Genomic DNA, 25,030 nt, shown 5'->3' on the forward strand with positions numbered 1-25,030 from the left:
GGTGTGCACTACAGCCGCACCACTGTATTTACTCGTAACCTTGGTGACAGCTTGCTGCAAGATGTACTATACTGCATAGTGCTCACACTGTTTTATTGTTCACACTATTTTTTCCACCACGTGAAGGTACTGTCACGCGGTTATTTTCGATACTGCGTCTCCCTTGTGTGTTGTGAACTGTGAATAGATATGTGTTTCGTTATTTCTGCGTGTTCCTTGAAACATGTCCCTTCTAACACGTTCCTTGTCGTTTTTTTGATGCCACTAGTTTTACAATCAGGGCGGTAAATTCTGAATAAGCCACCATTTTGTTATAAGCCTTGCCGTGCATTAATGTCTTGTACACACATCAAAAAACGTTTTGAATCAACCCAGTTCCCAGTACTCATGAGGATAGACGTTGACTGCATGATGTATTGTATGATGTGATACAGTTAAAGTTATGACTTTTGCACAAAGTTTACATAACTTTTTTGTGTTTGCGTTGTGGCAGGGGGCCTGGACGATAACGAGGTGCTGGACGGCGACAACGCCACGTCGACGCCGTACTTCGACTTCAACGTGCCACGTAACGTGACAACGGCCGTGGGGCAGACCGCCTTCCTGCACTGCCGTGTTGAGCAGCTGGGGGACAAAGGGGTGAGTAAAGCTGAAATACTAAACACCTTTTACCAAAGGCTGTTTCACAGAGGAAGACCGCACTGCAGTTCCTTCTCTAAATCCTCGGATGAACGAAAAAATGGCTGACATCGAAATAAGTGTCCAAGGAATAGAAAAGCAACTGAAATCACTCAACAGAGGGAAGTCCACTGGACCTCACGGAATACCAATTCGATTCTACACAGTGTACGCTAAAGAACTTGCCCTCCTTCTAACAACCGAGTACCGCAAGTCTCTATAGGAACGGAAGGTTCCAAATGATTGGGAAACAGCACAGGTAGTTCCAGCCTTCAAGAAGGGTCGTCGAGCAGATGCGCAAAACTATAGGCCTACATCTCTGACAGCGATCTGTTGCAGAATTTTAGAAAATGTTTTTTCTCGCGTATCACGTCATTTCTGGAAACCCAGAATCTACTCTGTAGGAATCAACATGGATTCCGGAAACAGCGATCGTGTGAGACACAACTCGCTTTATTTGTTCATGAGGCCCAGAAAATATTAGATACAGGCTCTTAGGTAGATGCCATTTTCCTTGACTTCCGGAAGGCGTTCGATTCAGTTCCTCACTGTTGCCTGATAAACAAAGTAAGAGCCTACGGAATATAAGACCACCTGTGTAGCTGGATTGAAGAGTTTTTAGCAAACAGAACACAGCATGTAGTTCTCAATGGAGAGACGTCTACAGACGTTAAAGTATCCTCTGGCGTGCCACAGGGGAGTGTTATGGGACCATTGCTTTTCACAATATATATAAATGACCTAGTAGATAGTGTCGGAAGTTCCATGCGGCTTTTCGCGGATGATGCTGTAGTATACAGAGAAGTTGCAGCATTAGAAAATTGCAGCGAAATGCAGGAAGACCTGTAGTGGATAGGCAATTGGTCCACGGAGTGGCAACTGACCCTTAAATAGACAAATGTAATTATTGCGAATACATAGAAGGAAGGATCCTTTTTTGTGTGATTATATGATATCGTAAGAAACACTCGTAGCAGTTACCTCTGTAAAATATCTGGGAGTATGCATACGGAACGATTTGACGTGGAATGATCATATAAAATTAATTGTTGGTAAGTCGGGTGCCAGGTTGAGATTCATTGGGAGAGACCTTAGAAAATGTAGTCCATCAACAAAGGAGGTGGCTTACAAAACACTCTTTAGACCTATACTTGAGGGTATTGCTCATCAGTGTGGGATCTGTGCCAAGTCGGATTGACACAGGAGATAGAGAAGATCCAAAGAAGTGCGCCGCCTTTCGTCACAGGGTTATTTGGTAAGCGTGATAGCATTACGGAGATGTTTAGCAAACTCAAGTGGCAGACTCTGCAAGAGAGGTACTCTGCATCGCAGTGTAGCTTGCTGTCCAGGTTTCGAGAGGGTGCGTTTCTGGATTAGGTATCGAATGTATTGCTTCCCCCTACTTACACCTCCCGAGGGGATCACGAATGTAAAATTAGAGAGATTCGAGTGCGCACTGAGGCTTTCCGGCAGTCGTTCTTCCCGCGAACCAAACGTGACTGGAACGGAAAAAGGAGGTACTACAGTGGCACGTAAAGTGCCCTCCGTCACACACCGTTGGGTCGCTTGCGGAGTATAAATGTAAATATAGATGTAGATGTAGCAACGCACAGGCGCAACGAGCAGAATGGACAAGGCTCAGCAGCTGCCTCTTTAGTACGCAGCATGGATGACAGATTGAGGGAAATTTCCCTTGAACGAGGGAAAAATTTGGTCTTGTGGGCAAAAAGGAAAATTGAGGAATAATTTCAGAAAACGTGGGAATTTTGAAACGATTAACTGAATAGGTAAACTAAGAAAAAGTTTTCAGACATGTAGCTATATTGCAAAGAAATGCAATGGTTCTCGAAACCTCCTGCTATCAGTGACCTCACTGCCCGGGATTCCTCCGTTTGTAGAATCCTATGTCTCCTGCTACCAGCGAGCTCACTGCCAAGGATTCCCCCTTTATAGAACCTGATATAGCATGCTTCTATCGAGCTCACTGACAAAGATTCCCCCTTTATTGAACCCGATATCCCCTGCTTCTGTCGAGCTCACTGACAGAGATTCCCCTGTTTGTAGAACCTACCCTGCGAAAGTGCAGCTTTAGCGCGTTACTTTCCCATACAGCTGTGTTTTCCCCGTCTCAGTGGAAGTATACCTACATAGTAAGAACTGGCCATATTAGCGTTTTAGTATTACGTATGATTAGTGTGTAAAATGAAAGGCAAACAAAGTACTCCTAAAGAAAAGGAGAGTTCGTGGTGAATTAATGCCAGAAGAAGGCCGTGAGAAAGTTTCGAGAGCCGCGCGGGGCAGCCGTACGGTCTGGGTTCCTTGTCACAGTCCGCGCGGCTCCCCCCATGAGAGGTTCGAGTCCTCCCTAGGGCACGGGTGTGTGTGTTGTCCTTAGCATAAGTTAGTTTAAGCTAGATTAAGCAGTGTCTAAGCTTAGCGACCGATGATCTCAGCAGTTTGGTCCCACAAGATCTTACCACAAAATTTACAAAAGTTTCCGGAAGTAATAAATTTCAAGACCAGTGGATAAGTGACCTTAACTTCAAGTAATGACGTCAAATGTAGATGCGTTGCGCGTAACGTGGAAATACTATGTGGAAAGTGCAAACTACATAAACGTGTTCAACTTCGAAACCATATCAAGTTCGTGAAAACTTTCGTGGCCATTCTGTACGTAACTGTAAACGTATCTAGAACAGAAGTGAAAGTGCAGGTAACAGAGCAGTCAAAGAAGCAGAGATTGAACGGGGAACTTGTTGTGCAGAACATAATTTTACATTCCAGGTTGTTAAACATTTAATCCCCTTGGTGATAGATGTATTTTGTGATTTTAAAATTGCCCAGAACATTAGAATGAAATATATAAATGCAGCAACATCATAAAATAAAGTGTTGCCAAAGTAGAAATAGGTGAAATTGTAAAAAACATTGCCGGCCGGGGTGGCCAAGCGGTTAAAGGCGTTACAGTCTGGAACCGCGCGACCGCTAAGGTCGCAGGTTCGAATCCTGCCTCGGGCATGGATGTGTGTGATGTCCTTAGGTTAGATAGGTTTAAGTAGTTCTAAGTTCTAGGGGACTGATGACCTTAGAAGTTAAGTCCCATAGTGCTCAGAGCCATTTGAACCATTTTTTTTTTTTTTTTTTTTTTTGTAGAAAACATTATCTTGCATAAATCCCTTTGTGCTCTGGTTGGGTATGTTTCTCCAGATTCAGGTAGGATCAGAACGCAACTTCTAGAACTCATTAGTTTAGACGCCAGAGATTACTTTGCAGATAAACTTCCTATGCCTTTTAAAGAACCATGAATTGCAAAGTCCATTCCAGTGAAGAATGTTGTCGGCATTTCATGTGATGGTGCTGTTAAACATAACACAGATGCGGTAATCTGAAATACAAGCTGCTAAATCTACCACGCTATATATTACTACTCCTCTAGACTCTGTGAAACTTGTCATCAGGGTCACAAGCACATCTTCACTTGTGCACGTTTTAAGGAGCTTTCTCGTATGCGCAACTGGCGTGACGTCATTGCCTTACGGGTCAAATACGTACGGATTTGATAAATGACGTCCACCCTTCACGACGTGCAAAACGGGCTCTTACCAATCAACTACCGGTTTACGTCAATGCCGATAGGTAGTAACACACTGCAGCATCCTTTCATCCTCGTCCGGGCCGGCCGCTGTGGCCGAGCGGTTCTAGGTGCTTCAGACCGAAACCACGCTGCTGCTACGGTCGCAGGTTCCAATCCTGACTCGGGCATGGACGTTTGTGATGTCTCTAGGTTAGTTAGGTTTAAGTAGCTCTAAGTCTGCGGGACTGATAACCTCAGCTGTTGTCCTATAGTGCTTAGAACCATTTGAACCATTTTACCCTAGTCTGTTTGGCACAAATCGCGCTAGACGGTAGCACACTCCTCAGATATGCCAATTCACTCACTGAATAACAAAATTACGTCATACGACAGTATAAGTCATAGTTGTACTGATAAAAAGTACAATTTTGTGGCCGGCCGGTGTGGCCGAGCGGTTCTAGGCGCTTCAGTCTGGAAACGCGCAACCGCTACGGTCGCAGGTTCGAATCCTGCCTCGGGCATGGATGTGTGTGATGTTCTTAGGTTAGTTAGGTTTAAGTAGTTCTAAGTTCTAGGGGACTGATAACCACACATGTTAATTCCCATAGTGCTCAGAGCCATTTGAACAATTTTGTGGATGTGTAATTTAGCTACAGTATGTTAAGTTTTGATGTCATCATTCAGAAATCCACTTGAGGCGATGGGAAGCGTCTATTGTGAGATTGAGGTATTTATTCATGCTTCTGGCATCTGTTGATCTTATGGTTGGTCAAGTTTATCTGGGCTGTGGGCCCACATTGTATATTGTCACGCAAAGCTGTCTCACTGATTTCCCTTATTACTCACTTAAATATGGAATCGACGACGGTGTGCTTTAGGCACTTATGGTTCTCAGTGCCTCATTTGTATTCTCGTCAAGTGAGCGTGTTCGTAGACATTACTATTTGGATTTAATAATTTCCACAAACGGCAGTTTGTGTTCCGAGTTGTTTCTTCACTGTGCGGGAAAAGGATTTCGTGTGCAGTGTCAACATGAACGCTGTTGAAACTATTTTTAAGTGACAATATACAAAGTTAGCCACAAAGGAACTAGGGCCTTCCAGACCAGATCAGTTGATTGAGAAAGTGACGAAATCAATTAAGCGTCAGTAAAAGTAAACACGTAACGTGTATCCACAGGGCATGTGGCCTGTAATTGAAGAAGTGTCATGATGATCTCTCCATTGGCAAAAGATTCCGGAATAGTCCCTCATTCGGATCTCCGGAAGGGGACTGCCAAGTGGGAGGTTACCATGAGAAAAAGATTGAATAATCAGCGAAAGGATAACATTCTACGAGTCGGGGCGTGGAATGTCGGAAGCTTGACCGTGGTAGGGAAACTAGAAAATCTGAAAAGGGAAATGCAAAGGTTCAATCTAGATATAGTAGGGGTCAGTGAAGTGAAGTGGAAGGAAGAGAAGGATTTCTGGTCAGATGAGTATCGGGTAGTATCAACAGCTGCAAAAAATGGTATAACAGGTGTAGGATTCGTTATGAATAGGAAGGTAGGGCAAAGGGTGTGTTACTGTGAACAGTTCAGTGACCGGGTTGTTCTAATCAGAATTGACAGCAGACCAACACCGACAACGATAGTTCAGGTATACATGCCGACGTCGCAAGCTGAAGATGAACAGATAGAGAAAGTGTATGAGGATATTGAAAGGGTAATGCAGTATGTAAAGGGGGACGAAAATCTAATAGTCATGGGCGACTGGAATGCAGTTGTAGGGGAAGGAGTAGAAGAAAAGGTTACAGGAGAATATGGGCTTGGGACGAGGGATGAAAGAGGAGAAAGACTAATTGAGTTCTGTAACAAGTTTCAGCTAGTAATAGCGAATACCCTGTTCAAGAATCACAAGAGGAGGAGGTATACTTGGAAAAGGCCGGGAGATACGGGAAGATTTCAATTAGATTACATCATGGTCAGACAGAGATTCCGAAATCAGATACTGGATTGTAAGGCGTACCCAGGAGCAGATATAGACTCAGATCACAATATAGTAGTGATGAAGAGTAGGCTGAAGTTCAAGACATTAGTCAGGAAGAATCAATACGCAAAGAAGTGGGATACGGAAGTACTAAGGAATGACGAGATACGTTTGAAGTTCTCTAACGCTATTGATACAGCAATAAGGAACAGCGCAGTAGGCAGTACAGTTGATGAGGAATGGACATCTCTAAAAAGGGCCATCACAGAAGTTGGGAAGGAAAACATAGGTACAAAGAAGGTAGCTGCGATGAAACCATGGGTAACGGAAGAAATACTTCAGTTGATTGATGAATGGAGGAAGTACAAACATGTTCCGGGAAAATCAGGAATACAGAAATACAAGTCGCTGAGGAATGAAATAAATAGGAAGTGCAGGGAAGCTAAGACGAAATGGCTGCAGGAAAAATATGAAGACATCGAAAGAGAGATGATTGTCGGAAGGACAGACTCAGCATACAGGAAAGTCAAAACAACCTTTGGTGACATTAAAAGCAACGGTGGTAACATTAAGAGTGCAACGGGAATTCCACTGTTAAATGCAGAGGAGAGAGCAGATAGGTGGAAAGAATACATTGAAAGCCTCTACGAGGGTGAAGATTTGTCTAATGTGATAGAAGAAGTAACAGGAGTCGATTTAGAAGAGATAGGGGATCCAGTATTAGAATCGGAATTTAAAAGAGCTTTGGAGGACTTACGGTCAAATAAGGCAGAAGGGATAGATAACATTCCAACAGAATTTCTAAAATCATTGACGGAAGTGGCAACAAAACGACTATTCACGTTGATGTGTAGAATATATGAATCTGGCAACATACCATCTGACTTTCGGAAAAGCATCATCCACACAATTCCGAAGACGGCAAGAGCTGACAAGTGCGAGAATTATCGCACAATCAGCTTAACAGCTCATGCATCGAAGCTGCTTACAAGAATAATATACAGAACAATGCAAAAGAAAAGTGAGAATGCGCTAGGTGACGATCAGTTTGGCTTTAGGAAAAGTAAATGGACGAGAGAGGCAATTCTGACGTTACGGCTAATAATGGAAGCAAGGCTAAAGAAAAATCAAGACACACTCATAGGGTTTGTCGACCTGGAAAAAGCGTTCGACAATATAAAATGGTGCAAGCTGTTCGAGATTCTGAAAAAAGTAGGGGTAAGCAATAGGGAGAGACGGGTCATGTACAATATGTACAACAACCAAGAGGGAATAATAAGAGTGGACGATCAAGAACGAAGTGCTCGTATTAAGAAGTGTGTAAGACAAGGCTGTAGCCTTTCGCCCCTACTCTTCAATCTGTACATCGAGGAAGCAATGATGGAAATAAAAGAAAGGTTCAGCAGTGGAATTAAAATACAACGTGAAAGGATATCAATGATATGATTCGCTGATGACATTGCTATCCTGAGTGAAAGTGAAGAAGAATTAAATGATCTGCTGAACGGAATGAACAGTCTAATGAGTACACAGTATGGTTTGAGAGTAAATCGGAGAAAGACGAAGGTAATGAGAAGTAGTAGAAATGAGAACAGCGAGAAACTTAACATCAGGATTGATGGTCACGAAGTCAATGAAGTTAAGGAATTCTGCTACCTAGGCAGTAAAATAACCAATGACGGACGGAGCAAGGAGGACATCAAAAGCAGACTCGCTATGGCCAAGAGAAGTCTACTAATATCAAATGGCTCTGAGCACTATGGGACTTAACATCTATGGTCATCAGTCCCCTAGAACTTAGAACTACTTAAACCAAACTAACCTAAGGACACCACACAACACCCAGCCATCACGAGGCAGTGAAAATCCCTGACCCCGCCGGGAATCGAACCCGGGAACCCGGGCGTGGGAAGCGAGAACGCTACCCCACTACCACGAGATGCGGGCACTAATATCAAATACCGGCCTTAATTTGAGGAAGAAATTTCTGAGGATGTACGTCTGGAGTACAGCATTGTATGGTTGTGAAACATGGACTGTGGGAAAACCGGAACAGAAGAGAATCGAAGCATTTGAGATGTGGTACTATAGACGAATGTTGAAAATTAGGTGGACTGATAAGTAAGGAATGGGGAGGTTCTACGCAGAATCGGAGAGGATAGGAATATGTGGAAAACACTGATAAGGAGAAGGGACAGGATGATAAGACATCTGCTATGGTACTAGAGGGAGCTATAGAGGGCAAAAACTGTAGAGGAAGACAGAGATTGGAATACGTCAAGCAAATAATTGAGGACTTAGGTTGCAAGTGCTACTCTGAGATGAAGTAGACTGATGACCAAAAAAAAAAAAAAAAAAAAAGAAGTAAACATTTAACTAAGAGGCGAGCAATGTGGTGATGCAAGGTAGAAATGTCTGATTTTCAGCCCGGAAGTTAATTCGTGGACCAACACATGTGTTAGGGATCTTGTACATCAGTCCGACAAAATAAAAAAGCACGAAATCTCTCACTTAAAAATAAATTTGAGACGGAGAGTGGCAAAAGGTTATATGTTATTTCGTTCCTGCCCTAAACTGTACTTCATTACATAGAAAATAATAAAATTCGACAAAAATAATTTCTTCTTTTATTAGGCAGCTAATGCTTGTTATTATTATTATTATTATTGTTATTGTTATTGTTATTTGCAGCGGCTGTAGCTGTTTAAACATGTTGATAAGTATGGCTGTTATCAAGCAGATGCTATTAATTTCACATGATTCTAAAAATTTCTGGACACCCACACTGAGTATTCACGAGACGTCGCTGAATATAACTAATTAAAGCAATACATTTGGCGCCAAACCAGATAGGCGAATCACCGCTCTCTACAAGATCCAGCGCCATACTACATCCACACACAACACCTTTCTCACACTTCAAAAACGTCTGCCGCTTTGTGGTCTGGGTAGGCCTACCAATCTTGACTGTTTGCTACTTTGCTGATGCGTGAGCTATCATATACTGTGCTATAAAACATGATAAAACGTTGGCTAAAATTAGACACATATGCCACAGCACCTCAAGAGACAAAAGAAAAAACATTGCAAATAACACATTTCATCAGATAAACAATAAAGCGCCCCGTATTCAGGCGACAAGTGGCCCATCGGGATCATCCGACCGCCGTGTCCGCAGATGAGGATGCAGATAGAAGGGGCGTGTGGTCAGCACACCACTCTCCCTGTCGTGAGGATGGTTTTCTTTGACCGGAGCTGCTACTATTTGGTCGAGAAACTCCTCAATTGGAATCACGAGGCTGAGTGCACCCCGAAAAATGGCAATAGCACATGGCGGCCCGGATGGCCACCCATCCAATTACCGACTATGCCCGACAGCGCTTAACTTCGGTGATCCGACAGGAACCTGTGTATCCACTGCGGCAAGGCCGTTGCCTAGACAAACATTAGATGGTGACAAATATTTTATCGTATTTTACGGCACACTAGCGAAACACTTAAAAACATGACATGTTCTTTTGGCAGTGGACAGAGTGGCCATGCCAGAAACAAAATGGTATCTTTAAGTCAATCAAACCATTACTAATAAACGTCATTTAAAGGCTCATCGAATTATAAAATAGGTACAGCCACAGGGATTCGAAAGTAGGTGTACAGCCACTGTGTTTCGAGAACCATTGCATTCCCCTTCGTTGATGCGACTCTCTTAGGCTCAGCTAGCTGAACTTTCTCGATGTCCGTAAGAACTGTACTCGGTAGAATCCATGCCCCGAAGCCTCTGCTACGTAGAGATAACCAGCATATCGCTACGTCTAGCTACTAACTGTTTAAAAATCATCTCTCCGAATCAACAGTTCTAAAAAAGTTTATTGTCCTTATTTAAAGACTTGTGAAAAATATCCGAAATTCTTCCAGACAATTTAAATTCTGTGATACTATTTTAAAAACTTCCTTTAATAGGAGTGTATGTGTTGCGTTTGCTCCACCTTAGAGCCTTCAGCTACGAGCTACGTCTGCCTCTGTCGAACGCCCGCAGACTGAGGTAGTACGCAATGTATTCTAGACTCGCACAGCCCACACAGCAAGTGCCGGCTAAGTCACTCGCGAGACCTCACCTTGCAACCCCGCCTGCGCACCAGCACGGGGGATAGAACATAGTTTGCCCGAGTGACTTAGCGTGAGTAGACTCTCGCGCGCAGGGGGTAAACAGTGAACACTAAACACGCAAACACAGGAGGCCGAGTTGACTCTCGCCTGTGTTAACAGCGCGCACTAACCGCCTGCGTCTCCTGCTGCGTGCTGTGATCTCCCGTGTGACCTTCCAGGGAAACAATCGCTGCCCAGGGCGTAACTGTTCTACGTGAAACGTATTCTGCCGCTGCTGCTTTTGATAAAGGTGCACCCTCATTATTTGGTCTCCTCCATTGCGTGTGAAATTACTTTGGCTCCTGTGAGCTCATCTTACAGGAGAAGCATACAAAATGTATTCTAAAACCAACGGGAATTTGTGTTTTTCGGAAAAAAAATTATTACGTCTAGACTAATTTTATGCCCTTAAGAATAGTCCCCACTATGTGCTTTACACTCATGCCAGCGCTTTTCTTAATCCCCAAAATACCTCTGTAACTCGATTTTTAGGTATCTCAGCGAGGCTCTTTTAGACTCATTTACGATTCTAGAGCGACAACCCTTCATAATTTCCTACATTTTTTTAAACAAATGACACTTGAGGTTAAGTCTGACAAATACGCAAGTTGTGGCACCATTATAGTACTGACTTCAGCCAAAAATTCGCGAACAAGGAACCATGTGTGATTATGTCCGTTATCGTGGTCGAAAACCCATGAATTGTTGCGAAAAATAGTTTATTTAAAAGTTAATTTCCATAAATAACATTCCTACTTAAACGAATTTCTGAATTCTCTTGTCAATAACAAATATAGCTCTTATGATGTAATGCTGGCGTTCGTTTGTGGAGGCAGCACTACTCACAATACGAACTATTAATTAGTCTCCTACGTTAGCTTTCCTTTTGTAGACTTTGTCTTTCAGCGATCTCCAAAGGCCAGGGCACCATGGCGGCCGAAAAGGTGACGACTTCTACCAACGCACCTTCTGAAGAATATGAGTTTAGATGATGTGTAACCTGACGACTACAACGTGCAGGTGCCCCGTAATGCTGGAAGAGCCTTTTCCCTTATGATGGATGCTCATTTTTCAAGGAACTCGAGATAACGGGCGCTGGAAGACGATTCGGTAACACAAGAGGCCCAGTCATCTGAATGTCTTTCATACCACAGCACACAATCAAACAGAAGAGTTTTTGAAAGTCTCCACAAAGAAGTGAAGGGTATTCGCCGGACCATCGGTGTGAGTTACGAGTGTTATCGACATCGTCATAAGTGGCAATAGCTTCAATAGTTAACAGAATTAGTGGGATTACTCGGTGATATGAAGCTAGGAAATGACAGATTTCCTGTTGTCTGCCTTCATCTTCTCCTCGCAGGTGCGGAATCACCAAGATTCTGCTGTTAAATGGTGAAGACATAGGTGGTCGTGAGTACTTTTTGTCCGCCTTATTCTTGTATATGGAGCCCCGATACGTGCAGTGATTCCTTGCTTAATAATTAAAGGACTATGTTCTCCTAAGGGAGTAATGTTTTATAATTGATTCATACTCTTTTCATTTTAGATTACAGATAAAATACGACCCATTTGCACTGCACCAGTCTCAACAGTTTAATAAAAACACGAATAAACACTACTGACTCTGCTGTTGGGATATCGTATTCTCCAAGAGCAGCAGATGCGTTTGCATTACTATAAACATAAATAATATGGTGTAGCAATCTATGCAAAATAATTTGGGTGCGAAAAATTGATATTGTGGTGAACGACATATACCAATTGCGAGAATCGAACCAAACACTTGTTTGTGGAACTCTTTGTGAAGGAAACTGAGAGACCGAACGTGTGAGAGGAGGAGAGATATTGTATTGTTGTGAGATGCCATTACGGTACATAGTAAATGTTCGAACATTTTTTTGCCCAAAACAAAATACAATAACTAACATCAAGAATTGAAGGTATATGTATATATCTCCATACTGAAATTAGTTAATTATCACTGTACAGATATTACGACACTTAGATCGCTCGGATGTGAAGTTTAGAACAATAGTGCGAACCTGCATTTTTCACGGTCAGAATTCTTCGAGAGATTATCTCCGAATTAATAAACTCTAACTTGCTAAATTGTTGGGTCTATCATCTAGACTCATCAAAAAACATAGCAGACAGTTGTGCCGAATGATCTGCGTAGCGAGTAAAGGTTATAGAGATTTCAGGTGGAGCACTAACCGACAAGGAATTTCCGCGAGATCGCCGCTGCGGAATACATCTCCTTCTCTCCTGTGGTGTTTAAAACGAAATATTTATATTTTCCAAATTTCGAGGAGAGTAAGGAAAAAAGGAAATAAGGTACTGAGCTAAAACAACTGATCCCAATAACTAAACCAGTAATTAAAATAAAATCACACAAAGATTATTTATTTATAGTGATAAATAATTAAAGAAAATTTTAATTAAATAACTAATAATAAAATAATAAATTATATCAATAAAGCTCTTTTGTTTTTCAATGTACTCTGGTTCAAATGGCTCTGAGCACTATGGGACTCAACTGCTGAGGTCATGAGTCCCCTAGAACTGAGAACTAGTTAAACCTAACTAACCTAAGGACATCACAAACATCCATGCCGAAGGCAGGATTCGAACCTGCGACCGTAGCGGTCTTGCGGTTCCAGACTGCAGCGCCTTTAACCGCACGGCCACTTCGGCCGGCACAATGTACTCTCTCTGTACACTAATGCACTTCGTCCAGCGATGTTCCAGTGCCCTGAGCCCTTCTCGAAAATTATATTCCTCCAGGCCTGAAAAGTACCTGTCAACTTCGGCTGTTAGTTCTTCCTCTGAAGAGAATCTCTGCCAACCGAGAAATTTTTTGAGCCCGGGGAGTAGATAGAACTCTATTGGAGCTAATTTAGGCGAATAACGCGTGTGTGGCAACAACTCATTTTGTAGTTGATGCTGAAGTGTCCCGGACTGGGGCACTTTTACAGGAAGTCAGTAATTGCACTCACAAATCAATTTACTGACACAATCAGTTTACGTCCGCAAATGTAAGTTCTGTAATACCATAGCAGTTCGAAATGAATAAGAAAAGTCCTTCTCGAAAATAAGGGAATAACTACTTTGGCAACTTAAAGTTCTTGGGAAACAATAAGTAACCTTTCTGTGAGACAGTTTGTGAAAAGTCCTCTTACAAACGAAAACGACAATGTTCTTCGACATCAAAAGTAGGCAAAAAATGGAAGTCCCATCTAACAAGCAGTACATGGAGTTCCAGCATCAGAGTCCACTGCCAGAGCAGCGGGTCGCCATGCACAGTGTTCCCGGGTGGCAAGGGCGACGTTCAGTCTGCGCAGCGGCTGTGTGCTGGCAACCTTCTACTTCTGTTGGAGACGTAACAACTTGTTGCTCGCCGGGAAAGGGCAGTTCTATCAGTGTGGCGGGTGAATACTAGACAGTTATTAGTCCGGATTGGCAGAGGAAAATGGAGCGGCGGATGCCCCGAAAGGTCCGTACGTGTGACGGCCTCTACTGTTCTTGAGGGTACCCCCGGAACTAGTGCGCTTGCTGCAGGCAAGGTGATGTTCGCTTGATTTTGGCCGATGCGCCTGCAGAGCTGGAGCGGTGACCCGCATAGCGGTGTTACGTTGCGGGTTGTTAGCGTTGCAGGAGACCCAGGAACCACGCCAGATGTATTACTGACATAAAAAAAAAGACACTTGTGTGGGGCGCGCTTTATCTTGGTGAAGGATGACTTTTCTTCTTGCAAAACCTAGCCTGCCTTCTTTTCATATCTTTTGCTGTAGTTGGTCCAGGAGGTTAATGCTGTTTTATTACATAGTTTTCTGACAAGCAGCCGCGCGGGATTAGCCGATCGGTCAGGGGCGCTGCAGTCATGTACTGTGCGGCTGGTCTCGGCGGTGGTTGGAGTCCTCCCTCGGGCATGGGTGTGTGTGTTTGTCCTTAGGATAATTTAGGTTAAGTAGTGTGTAAGCTTAGGGACTGATGACCTTAGTAGTTAAGTCCCACAAGGTATCACATCTCAGGAAACTGACTCCTTACCTTTCACGCTGACAGTATTGCCTTTCCTTTAATATGGCATTGGTGAATAAATATGTTTTCTATGCTTTGACGGTTGCTTTGTAGTATGGCAGTGAGACCCAAGTTTCATCTGTAGCCACAATCTGGAGCAAAGAATCTTGTCGGTTGCTCTCAAAACGGGTCAAACATTCTTTGGACATATCCATTCAGAAGCGTTAGTGATACTGTATTAAGAGTCGGGGCATCCATCTGGCAGATAATTTTCTGCTATCCAATTCCACTGCTCAAACGTGATTTGCTCATTCAAATGAGATCCACACGGCTTCAGCAATTTCTCACGCTTTGAGTCGACTATTCTCCGTGACCATTTTATGCACATTGCAGTAACGTGTGAATCTGTGCCACATCTTGACTAAGCGTTATGTAGATCACCATCTAAGCCCTCCCATTCAAATTAAAACTTGTTTTTTCTACTTGACAACAACTATAAATGAAGTATCAGTGTCCTCCGGAGTTCCGAAGATCGGCGTGAATTTCATATGCTTTTCTGTGTTTCTTTGTAAAGTACATAGTGACTGCTAGAATCTCGATTTCCTTCATCTTGACAAATCACTACACGGGAACAACAACGGAGAGTCGTCTGTATCACAGAGCTCTACCCAGTGCTCTGACGCACCTTATGTATACAGAAAAAGGATGACTTATTACTACACAGTAATTCTGTTGCGCTGACATCTGGTGGTGCTCTGGGAAACTTTCAAATTGGCTGCATAGAACCACAGAAAATGGAGAAGCAACACGCGAGGGCAAAAGTTCTTTCTTTAGCCAGCTGTAGTTCGCAAACATTAAAAATAGGACACATGAATGGTCTTATTCGAATCTGCCCATGCTACCATCTCCTAAAATATTTACTATTCTCCCCGAAACGCCGTTACATGATGTTAAATACGTATCTAATTACTTTTAGTTACAATAGTTGTGTACTGTTAAGTACAAAAGGTGTTACAGTAACTAAGCAGTGTCTGATTACAGCAGCAACTTAGCCTCAAATGATTACAATGTACGAATATATTCATTACAATCTCATTGCAAGAAGATAATAATGTCCACTGAATCCCCGCTAGGACAAAGTTGGCTCTTTTGCCATCGTAATCTCGCATCCCGCGAGCGTATAACGAACGGCTTTACGGACCGTCTGTGATTTGCGCGGGATGGACTCCGTTCCACCACAGTCTCGTTAGGAGGACAGGAAACAAGAACAGAAAGCGAGTGATCAGTTTTTACAATTCACAGAAATTTATAAAAATGTAGATTACATATTCTTTGTTTTCTTTGCCGAGTGTTGGTTGGACGGGAGAAATATGAGTGCCGCAGCGCAAATTTCGTGACGCTACATTACCACTATCATCCATTTTTTGTTTTTGCATTCGTGAATGGTGTGTGGAAATTGGGTGCCCTGACAACTATTCACTAAGCAGGAACAGGCCGCCCGATAGACATTTTACAATAAACGTTTTATTTGGTATACCGTAAAACAGACACTTCAAATAAAATCGTAAGAGATGAAACGAAATCGTTCACAGAAATACAGCCAGGCTTCTTAATTGAATAGGAACCAGTAAACTGTATTATAGCTTTTTAATCAATGACATGTCTGAAGTACAATGGAAATCCCCGGTAGGAATACCATCGATATTATGAAAAGGACTGATTGATACTCACCATAAAGATGACATGTTGAATTGCAGGCAGGCCGAACGGAAAGACTACTACACATTTAGCTTTCTGCCAAAAAATTCTCCAGAAAAGAGAACACTCATATACACCCACTCTCACACGTATGACCGCGTGAGGCGTACTTGCTTGCGTGCTTGCTTGTGTGAATTTGTGCATATTTTTCCCTGGACTAGGCTCTGGCCGAAAGCTAATGTGTAATAGTCATTTCATTGTGTCTGTTTCCAAATCAGTCTATCATCTTTACGGTTAGTGTCTGAAACAGATGTTCATAGAGAAACACTATCACCGTCAGTCTAAGAGTATAAATTCTGTGTTCATGAGATGTATGTGTGGGGAGTAAACATTTTGCCTGATAATTTTTGTCATACATGCACTCAGAATTTGAACAGCACACCACTGTATCATACTTAACCACTCCCCTGTAGCACGAACCGCTGGTCTCCTTTACAACTTAGAGAATGAACCTGTGACTAGAAGTGCTGCTCCTTTTTCTATCTTCTTTATTTCGTTGACTAATCCTACATGATACATTATTTTTGCTTTATTTACTTATTTTCACTTGTTTCTCTAATTATTTATTTTTATGACTTACATTTCAGATTATTAATTACTCAGTTTCCAGCAACAGTGGCAGAGTTACTGTTCCTAAAGCCGTAAAGCTACATAGCAAAGAATTAACAATCATTACAGAAACTACTAAAACTTAATATACAAAGTAATATATTTATTGGCACCAGGACACTAAAATACGAGTATACAAAGAAATCAGTAGTACATTGATATAGAGCTGAATAGAATTTAAGAAAACATTTATGTGTAATCAGTCAAATATGGCAGTATCAAACAGTAGAGTGTAACTGAACACTGTTTGCTCTTTCAGCTTGTTTTCACGATGGCTCTCGTAGAGCACTCAGGACACAATCCAAAGACGCTAACACTGCTTGAGATATTGCTGATCAAGAGATACTAACAGATTGATACTGTACAGCTGCTAAATGAACAAGCACACGAGTTAATCAAGATCTTAACGCTGTCAAATTTCACTTCTTGCCCATAAAAATTTTGTTACATTCCACCCAACTGTAAATCATTGTGCCACCTACTTATAGATTACTGTAGCACAGAACGACTGTGAATCTAAAATTTTGTATGCTTACTAATAACAGTGAATTTTTCTAACGTTTGCAAATTCTTAGCTATTTAGTTTTGTGAGATCATGCACAGTAAAGTGTTTCGCTGTAACGCTTGACAGTGGATTAATAACCCGAAACGCACGTCGCAAAATTAAATAATTGGTGAAGCAACTGGTAAATAACTGCCTTTTTTCTAACTGACAAGGATCCCAGACTGAGAGCAGCAGTTAAGAATTGTCCCCGCGAATGTTTCATAAAGCACTCCTTTGGGAATGAATTACATTTCGTTAGAGACTTCCACAATGCCTCACTGTGGCATTTTCCTTTTTGCTACAACTTGTTTTATGCGGTCGCCGGTTTTATGCTCAATGTATACAACAACCGAGGGGTCATAGTAAGAAGTGTTTGGATTATGGTGCTTATAAGACGGGGATGGAGTATGTCGTCCCTCATCCCAATTTGTACATCGAAGAAGCAAGGACGGAAATAAAAGAAGCAGAGATTGAAACTCAGGGTGACAGGATACCAATGATAAGATTTGCTGATGACATTAACATACTCAGTGCAAGTGAGTAAAAGCTACGAGACGTGCTGAATGGAACGGAAAGTCTAATAATCATACTCTTTGCACTGGCAGTAAACCGAAGATAGATGAGAATACTGAGGACGAGGGCCGCGAATTAGATAAATTTAATACGAGGGTTGGAACCTTAATAGTGGCAACTATTTATTTACAGCTCGTACAAAATATATACGTGTTTCAAAGTTTTACTGACGTTCATAGTAGTCACCAGCATTGTGTATAGCTCGTTGCTAGCGATGTGGACTCGTAGGATACACTTAGCAGTGCCAGTTGTGTTGATAGTTCGAGTGGGGTGGTCTATTGCCCGACGAATTTGTAGCAGTTCTGAAGCGAATGCCGTGAAGTGTTTCCTTCAGTTTGGAAATCGAGTTGAACTCACGAGGGCTTAAGTCAGGGGAGGGTAGTAGGTGGTATAGCACTTAGCAGCCTCATCAGTCAAACAAATCAGTAACAGCTTGCACTGTATGTGCTTGAGCACTGTCCCGCAAAATGATGGTCAGGTCCTGCAAAAGTGTCATCACTTCTCTCTCTATGCTGTTCATTTTAGGAACGCAGCCTACGGCCAGCTTAGACACAGAAGTAGTGACACTTTCTGCGGGGCCTGACCATCATTTTACAGGACAATGCTCAGGCACGTACAGTGCAAGCTGTTACTGATTTGTTTGACTGATGAGGCTGCTAAGTGCTATACAACCTACTACCCTCCCCTGACTTAAGCTCTTGTATGTTCAATTCGACTTCTAAACTGAACGAAACACTTCACGGCATTCGCTTCAGAACTGCTACAAATTCTTTAGGCAATAGACCGCGCGACTCGAACTGTCAACACAACTGGCAGCGCTAAGAGTATCCTACGATTTCCATATCACTGGCAACGGGTTAGACACAATGCTGTTGATTATTTTGAAGGTCAGTAAAACTTTGAAACTCGAACTGTAAATAAATAGTTGCCACCATTAAAGATCCAACCCTCTTGCATTCTGCTACTTTGGAAGCGAAGTAAAGCACAATGGACAAAGCAAAGAGAACATAAAAGGCGGATTACCACTGAAATAGGGGGGCATTCCGTGAAAGATAACATCTATTGTCAGTTTGTCAGAGATCGTATTTTTTAAACCGAAATGGCCCTATCAGGAAGTGCGGCTACCACCGACCGGCGACGAACAGGTAGATGAATGAGCGGTCGCTTGGGCTTCTGCCTAAAACGGTAAAACAGGGATACGGTTGAGTGTCACCAGGAGCTGAATACGGTAAAGATGTAGTACTTCGCAGATTGGAGAACAAATGGCTATGGCTGTAGCTTCTGGGACAAATGGCTACGGCCGCTAATTCCGAAATTAACCAATAAATCGTAAGAATGTCCTACAAGAAGTATAAATACACAGTAGTGATCACGACAGTGAGGTGAGTGCATCGCCACTGCAAACATAATTATTACTGAAGCTACACTGGCACAACTACATGGTCATTATTACATAACGCCTCAAAATTTAATAACTAGTCAGTGCACTGAGCAAAAATTACAGTCAAGCCTCAGACAATAGCTGACGGGTTAGCTACAACCACTGACAGGTCACTGACAGTTACTATCTAGTTACTAACTAATACACAGGCAAATTATAGTGTGTTTTAATCACAGATAATTACGCAGATGTGTCATAACGACGATTCCTCCACACACACACTTACAATGAGTACAGCATGTATTACGCATAACATTGCTCTTTTCCCAACATTTATAGTTCTTAGGCTGATTAATTAATTAAGTATTCATTTCTCATCGTTCTAGTCCGCCCTGCATAGTCACAGGTCCCCCCAACGTGCTTTCAAAGTGAGTGGTGGGGATTTCGTCTGGGGATCAAAGATATGGCTTCGCCACCCTCCCGCTCCTTGTGCCTTGGCGAACGATAGTCACACCAGAAATCAGTTCACGTGTTGAGTGCCACAGACTTCAACTTTTTGCTACTAATAACAACGCGTCAGCTGGATGAGGTTAAGCTTACGCATATTCTGTAACCACCATAAAAAAAAACAGGAAAATGCGCTCCGTACGAATAACGCTTGTCAATTTCTATTCCTACATTTAACCCTGGCACCAAACTGAATTTTTCGGAACACGTTCCCCAATGTGGGACTGCTCGCGATCCCAAAAATTAAACACCGTATATACTCTTCAAATTACTTTTAAAACTATTTCACTCATGAAGGCGAGCATTTATCATCTGTTTTTATAGTTACAAGAGTATGATTGATATAAAGCAGAAACTAAAGGGTTTATTCATAGCCAGACTAAAACACTAAAAAGCCAAGCTTTATTTAGCTTAATACGTTAAAACAATATTTTTATCATCTATTGCTGGAAAAAAAATCTTCTTCACTGTATGTGGATATACAGGGTGAGTCACTAACTATTTCCACCCAGAATAACTTCGAAAGTATGATAGTTGCTGAAAAGCATGTGCGACAGATGTTGCATGGGATAACGGGGGCCACAATATGACGTGTAACAGTAATGTCTTTGAAAGTCAAGATCATTGGTATCAATGCAGTGCTGCAATCTTCTTATCAATGATTGAGTGGTATTCCTTATCACTTCGGCACTTATCGAAGACCATGCTCTGACAATTATCTCCCGCATATCGTGCAAATAGTAAATATTCGCCGAATACAGCGTACCCATCTAACGTGCCATAGACATGTTAACACCATTCGACGGGTTTCGCAATACAACTCTAATAGGGACGGCAAGACTAGTATCGTCCAATGAAGCGAATGTGAATGATGTATTCCTTCGAAGAACAAGTCTATATGCTTCTCATTTACGGAGAATGCCAACAAATTTCAGTGACAGCTACAGACTTATACACTTAAAGGTATCCTCAATGTACTCACTCTACACGTCGTACATTTAAACATGTGTGTGGTAAATTGAGAACAACTGGATCTTTAACGCATCGGAAACATATCTGGCAAAGGAAAGTTACTAACGAGGAAACGGAAATTGGTACTCTTGCCACTGTGGTTCGAGATCCTTGTGTTAGTTCGCGTCAAATCAAAAGGGAATCTGACATGAGCCAGAATAGTGTTGTTCGTGTTCTGCATAGCCATAAATAACCTCCTTGACATATCGATCTCCACCAAAAATTAACTGGTACGGATTGTATGCGTCGCACTGAATTCTTCCAATGGGCTCAATTTCAGATTCAGAGGGATGACATATTATTATTAATTTGATTTTATTTGCTGACAAGGCTACATTCACGAACCATGGAAATGTTAATTTGCATAACATGCATTAGTGGGCAACTGAAAATCCTTGTTTGGTGCGGGAAGTTGCGCACCAAAAACTGTGGTCGGTGAATGTATGGTATGGAATGCTGGAGGACAGCATTATAGGCCCTACTTCGTCGAAGGAAATCTTAATGGTAAGAAGTACACCACATTTCTGCAAGAAACATTAGGTCTGTTATTGGAAGAAATATCTTTAGGAACAAGGAACATAATGTGGTATCAATACGATGAGTCTCCGGCACATTTTTCGCTGTTGGCTAGAAATGAGCTGCAGAGACAATTCCCAGATCGCAGGATTGGACGAGGGGGAGATGTGTCGTGGCCGGCCAGACTTGACGCCTCTGGATTTTTTATCGTGGGGATTCGTAAAAGACATTGTTTATAAGGACATTCCATTTACACCTGAAGATATGCGAGAGAGAATTGTCAGATCATGTGCTTCGATAAGAGTAGAAGTGATAAGGAATACCAGTCTACCCCTCATAAGATTATTGCAGTACTGCACTGATATCAGTGGTAATAACTTCGAACGGACGTTCATGCCACATTTGTGCCCTTTGTTGTCCTTCAAAGACCTTACTGTAACACATAATTGGATTCGTCACGATAGCCACTATCAGAAAATAATTACGAAACTGTAGCATCTCATTTAAAAATCAAAGTTGACCTTCATATCTCTGAAGGGATCCCACCTAGCAACAAAGAACCGTCATATTGTGGCCTCCGTTGTCCCATGCAACATTTGTCGCACACGTTTTTCAGCTCCTATCATACTTTCGGAGCTTTTCTTGGTGGGAATAGTTAGTGACTCACCCTGTATAATGCATATTAATCCATTTACGTATTTATGTATTTCAAGTTGCACTTCCGGCTAAATTTGCTCTTTATCTTCTTTACTGTCTAGACACATTCCCATCTGGTTTTCTTTAAGTGGAATGGTGGTCTGTACGACTCATATAAATTTCTTCTATAAATAACTTTCTTTGAGACATTGTTTCGTCTTTATCTGCTGATCCTGTTGCAAAATCATCATCTCTTCTTGGCCACTGACAATATTACCTTATTCAGTACTTTCCAGTTCACTGAACTCTGTATCAGATGAACATGTATCACTAGCTGCCAATTCTTCAAGTGTAACCCCTTCAAAGTCTGTGCCTCATTCTTTACACTAGAGCAAGAAACAATCCCGATAAGAGCCCGAAGCATTAATCACACTGTGGTATGGCATTCGACTAACGATACTCATGAAGGACGCACCTAAGCGCGGTAAATAACTTGTCAACACAACTGCTCTCACAGAACGACAACTGCCTGCGCTGAAACTGCACATGAACAGAGAGCGCTAAGCACGAAACTGAGCCTCCCACAAACCCACAGTGTCGTTCCAGGATTAATATGCTTCCTTCGTCGTATTAAATACGTTTTAGCATACTATGTGATTACATTGTTTATGAATAACCATTAGTCTTATGTTCCTTGTGTGATCGGAAATCGGCAGTGAAGTGAGCACTAATTTCAATGTGTATTTAACAGTATAAATTACTGACTTGCTTGGTGGACTTGTTTATTAGTTTTGCTGTATTTTGATGCGTTCATGATGACATAGCCACATTTAGGCATGTTGGTGGTCATTCTGTTCCGCGACGGCGATTCGGTATCTTCTATGTGTGCTTGGGTAGTAAAGTGATGGAAAATGGGCGGCGAGTAGCCGGTCATACGTTAAGTTTTGTTTGCGCTTAGTAAAAATTGCTGTGTCTTTGATCTCAGCTGAGCAGCGCAGGACTCAGAATTTGATATTTGCGACTTGTAAGCCTGAAAGAATTTGATATTTATTACTGGTAAGCCTAATAGATTTTATAAATGCTTAAGAAAATTTATAATTTGTGTAACGTGCTACTGAAAGGAAATTGTGTGGACTGGGTGTTGGTTTACGTATACTTCATGCGCTATTGGTCTTTATAATACGCGCATTTGCAATGAATATTTGACAGAGGGAATTTTCCCCCATTTGAATAGCAAACACGCAAACGTTGCAGCAGACATACTGTCATTGTCACTATTTAATCTTATGTGGTGATACAGCTGCCCCTGCCTATGTTGTTTTGTGTAACCCATAATGTTATACCTGGCCTTCAAAAACCACTCGTGAAATTTTCATGTTCTTTCGCTATCTACGCTCAAACTATTCGTCCTAAAAAAGAGAAAAATGAACAGGCTTTTTCTAGGAAATTTAATTTAGTTATATTTTGTACTGGGACTCGTTTCCGCTAGAGGCCGTAATTTTTGAGTTATTCAAGAAAAAAGGACAAAAGTGACCTTCAAACGCACCCGTACTTCCACACTCAGCCACCACCTGTCAAGATTTCCAGTACGTTGTTCACGGGTCTCCTTCACGACTGCATGCATTACTTTCATTTTCCCACCACTGTACAAAAATTACGACTGCTTGCATTACATTCATTAGTTGCCCGTTTTTGGTCTTCATTGACTGGCCTAATTGCGCCACCGGCCTAGCCGAGCACTAGAAAATGGTAAAATTTACGTCTGTTTAAAATTTACATGACAATTTTGTGAATTTAAACTGTGTGATATAAACAGTTTCATCGTTGTAGTGTTCAGAACTTCTGATTACGGGATTACTGTGCTTCTAAGAGTTAGGTTTGGATAGAATTATCAACCTAATTAGTTTTAGCGTGAAGTTTAAATCAATAATGTTAACGAAATAGCCTACTATGATGGTTGCGTAACATCCCAAACGACAGAGACCAATAAAGATCGATTACCGGGAAATGCTAGTGAGTTCATGTAGTCGCAAATTTTTATAAAGTCGTAGGCGCAAGTGCCACGAATATAATAATTGAAATCCTTACTGGCGAGTGATCAGCGTAGGGGTGAAGTTGCTTTTGAAGGTCATTTTTGTACATTTTTCTTTGATAACTCGAAAACCATTGCCACCAGCGGAAATGGATACCAGCAAAAAAATTTTACTACATTGAATTTCATAGAAAAAATCCTTGTTTATTTTTTCTGTAAGACTAATAGTCTGCTCCTTGTTTATTCTTCTGTAAGACTAATAGTCTACTCGTAGCAGGCGATAGAATGAGAAAATCCCACGCATGGATTTTGAAGTCCAGATATAACATCACGGGTTGCATAAAATGACGTCGGTAGGGGCATTAGAATCCCCCTGTATATTTGCATAACTCATTCACGGTCGCCTTTCTATTTGTTGTGTTTTTTTATGGGTGAATGAATAACCAGACCGTCCAAATCGTTGGTGTAGCCTACTGTTACCTATTCTAAGCGATATCTCACAATTATTTATGATGAATCAGTGTTATTTATGTTTAGTTCACAAGCTTGCCACTCTTACAGTTTCTGCTGCAAGATCACTTGTGAAGCCTGTTCATTTTCAACCACGTTAGCTACGGGGCTAAGTGTGATGACGTACGACCCACCCTTATTACAGATTATGAGGGAGCATTTGTCAGGGTCGTGCATTTGCCCAACCTCCGCAAGGAAGCAGTTAGTCCCTTTGTAGACCGAGGCGCTCATATGAAGAATACCGAGTGTAACTATGTATGTGTCAGACGTGGAGAAAGTCCACTAGTATCAAACATCACCCTTACTTAGCATGAGAATATGTCTTTGGAACACTGCATTGTATGAAATTGAGCCATGGATTGTGGTAAAAACGAATAAGAAGAGACTCGAGTCATTTGAGATACGGTCTATGAAAGGATGTTGAAAATTAGGTGCACCGATAAAACATAAGGAAGTTCTCCGTAGTATTAGAGAGGATTGGCTTAGATTGAAAACACTAACAAAAACAAGGGACAGAGTGGTATGACTTCAATTAAGACAAGAAAGAATAACCTCCATGGTACCTGAGGAA

At 41.8% G+C, this 25,030-nt stretch overlaps 1 protein-coding gene across 1 annotated transcript in view; it reads left to right on the forward strand.

Moving 5' to 3' along the window:
- Window positions 1–498: 498 nt before the first annotated feature.
- The window catches only part of LOC124613061, a 614,428-nt gene continuing 589,896 nt past the window's right edge, over window positions 499–25,030 (forward strand). Inside the window, exon 1 of the mRNA XM_047141643.1 lies at window positions 499–639. The gene's annotated coding sequence lies outside the window, so the exon portion shown is untranslated. The remainder of the gene's footprint in view (window positions 640–25,030) is intronic.

Source organism: Schistocerca americana, chromosome 4 (genome assembly GCF_021461395.2).
Source record: "Schistocerca americana isolate TAMUIC-IGC-003095 chromosome 4, iqSchAmer2.1, whole genome shotgun sequence".
Classification (NCBI taxonomy): Eukaryota; Metazoa; Arthropoda; class Insecta; order Orthoptera; family Acrididae; genus Schistocerca; species Schistocerca americana.